The following is a 2,266-nucleotide window of genomic DNA, read 5'->3' on the forward strand; positions in this document are numbered from 1 at the left end:
GAATATCAGAGGAGAAGAAAAGTGACTGAGCACAAGGCAAGCCATTTACTAGAATGACAGATTTTTAACTAAACCCTAGATATCGCCGCTGCTGAACACAGCTTTAGATTAAAGCGTCAAGCCCACAAATAGCCTCCTCTTCCTCAGCACAGCGCTGGCAGAGAAAGGTCCCAACACTCTCACCTGCTTTGCTACACATGCCCTGATTGAGCACATCCCCTTTCCCGCCAAAAACAGGGCACCAAATCCCAGCCAGTCAGTGCAGCTCCCCAGCAGGCTCCAGCACATGCTCTCATCCGCCATTTCGACAGGCGCCCGAAGATCCCTGCTCCAGACGCAGCATCTCCTTCCTCATCCAGTGGGGAGATATTGCCCTTAACTCTACTTCAGTTGGAGCACAAGAGCAAACGGAACCATTTCTTGAGGGAAAAGACCTCATGATTCACCACGGTGCCAGATCTCACTTTTTTGGGTGTTGTTTTTAAAGGAGGTCTCGCAAGGCAAGGAGGGGTAACCAACTGCAAGCAGCAGGTTCACTAATTCAGGCACTTGAGCTGCTGCATCTCCAATGGCCCCTGCCATCCGCAGGGACCAAACCCGGCCACCCACCAGCATTGCCAGCTATGTCCCAGGCAGCAGGTATTTTGGGGGCTCTCCAGGCTGCCCACTGGGCACCCAGGCCACACCTGGGCCACCCCATGCATCCCCAGAGAGCAGCAGGGCTGGGGAGGGCAGGTGAAGGCTCACCGCCCTGTCCCCCCCAAGGAGCATGCCTGGCTGCCAAGAAGGTGAAGCCTCATCTAACAGCAACTGAGGTGATCATGGGCAGCTCCTGCACTGCTTCATCCGGTGGGGGAAAAAAACCCAGCATTTTGGATTTTTTTTTGTTTTTGTTCTGGTTTGACCTCAATGCAGCCCCACCACAACTCAAAGGACCGCCCCAGCCCCCTGGCAGTCTCTGCCGGGTGTACAGCCCCATGCTCTGACCCTCCACACAGCCCCCACCTTGGCGCACAACCCTTTGCAGCCCCTCTCCAGGCACACAGCCCTTTGCAGCCTCCCTCCCCCCAAGCACACAGCCCTTTGCAGTCCTTCACCCTGCAAAATGCTTTTCCGTGCACACCAAGCCCTTTGCAGCCTTCCCGCGGCCCCCGTTCGTGCAGCCCTCTGGACAGACCCCCGCATCTCATGCTTTCCCATTCGGGGGTGCCCCAGACACACAGCTCTCTGCAAACCCCTAGATGCTCCCGGGCACACAGACCTTTGCAGCCCCCCCCCCATGCCCCCACGCCTACAGCCCTCTGCAAGCCCCCGCGATGCCCCCGGGCACATGGCCTTTGCAACCCTCCCCCGCCCGGTGCTTCCCCACGCACGCTCCCCTCGGGCTCCGCACGCCGGCGTGTCCCCGGGCGGTCCCCGCCGCACACGCCCGTGCACCTCAAACCTTCTCTTCTCCTCTCCTCTCCTCTCCCTTTGTCCCGTCCCGCCCTCCCGCCCCGATGCATCGCCCGCTCCGTGTCCCCTCCGGTCCTTACCGCGAGGCGCCGCGCGGGCGGGCGCGAGCTCCTGGCCCAGCCGCGCATCCTCCAGCGCCCAGCCCGCCCCGCTGCGCGCCGCCGTCAAGCCCCGGCCGGCGCGCTCCCGCGCAGGCGCAGTGGGAGCACCGACCGGGATGTGTAACTGCCAGCGCCGCACGGCGTCTCGCGAGAAGAGAATAGAACTGCACCGGTAGTGCGAGATAACGCAGAGGGGAATTAGCTCAAATGGTAGAGCGCTCGCTTAGCATGCGAGAGGTAGCGGGATCGATGCCCGCATTCTCCAAGTAGTTTTCTCCCCCTAGCTGGCAGGCCGCAGCTCTCTGCCTAGACGATCAATTTTGCTTTTTTCTTAAAAATTCCTTAAATTCTTATTTGCTTCTTTAGAATTACTAAAGATACATCTGCTTAACCCGTGGTTAAGGCAAGCAAAGCACTGTCTGCTGTATGCATGGCACTGCAAGAGGGCCTTTTGCTTTCTCAGTTAATATTGGACAAGGCCAGCAACAGGGAGCAGCACCCACTCCCTCTGGTAATTCCCACTGCAGCTCCGGCCACAGCCCTGAGCTGCTCATCCCGTCCAGGAGCAGGAGAGCCCCAGAGATCACCTCTCCTGGGAGCCTCTGATAGAGCGGAAACACTCGTTTGCCTTTAGTAAATTTGAGAAGGAATCAAAATACCTCAAGGAGGCATTGATGTACATGCCATTTAGTCAAAAAATTGGCAAGATT

General features: G+C 58.3%; 1 non-coding gene across 1 annotated transcript; it reads left to right on the forward strand.

The window, feature by feature from the left end:
- The first annotated feature begins 1,748 nt into the window (after positions 1-1,748).
- TRNAA-AGC (transfer RNA alanine (anticodon AGC)) lies at positions 1,749-1,821 on the forward strand. Its single transcript has one exon. It is a non-coding gene; the product is annotated as a tRNA-Ala (tRNA).
- The last annotated feature ends 445 nt before the right edge of the window (positions 1,822-2,266 follow it).

This window comes from Gymnogyps californianus, chromosome 5 (genome assembly GCF_018139145.2).
Source record: "Gymnogyps californianus isolate 813 chromosome 5, ASM1813914v2, whole genome shotgun sequence".
Taxonomy (NCBI): Eukaryota; Metazoa; Chordata; class Aves; order Accipitriformes; family Cathartidae; genus Gymnogyps; species Gymnogyps californianus.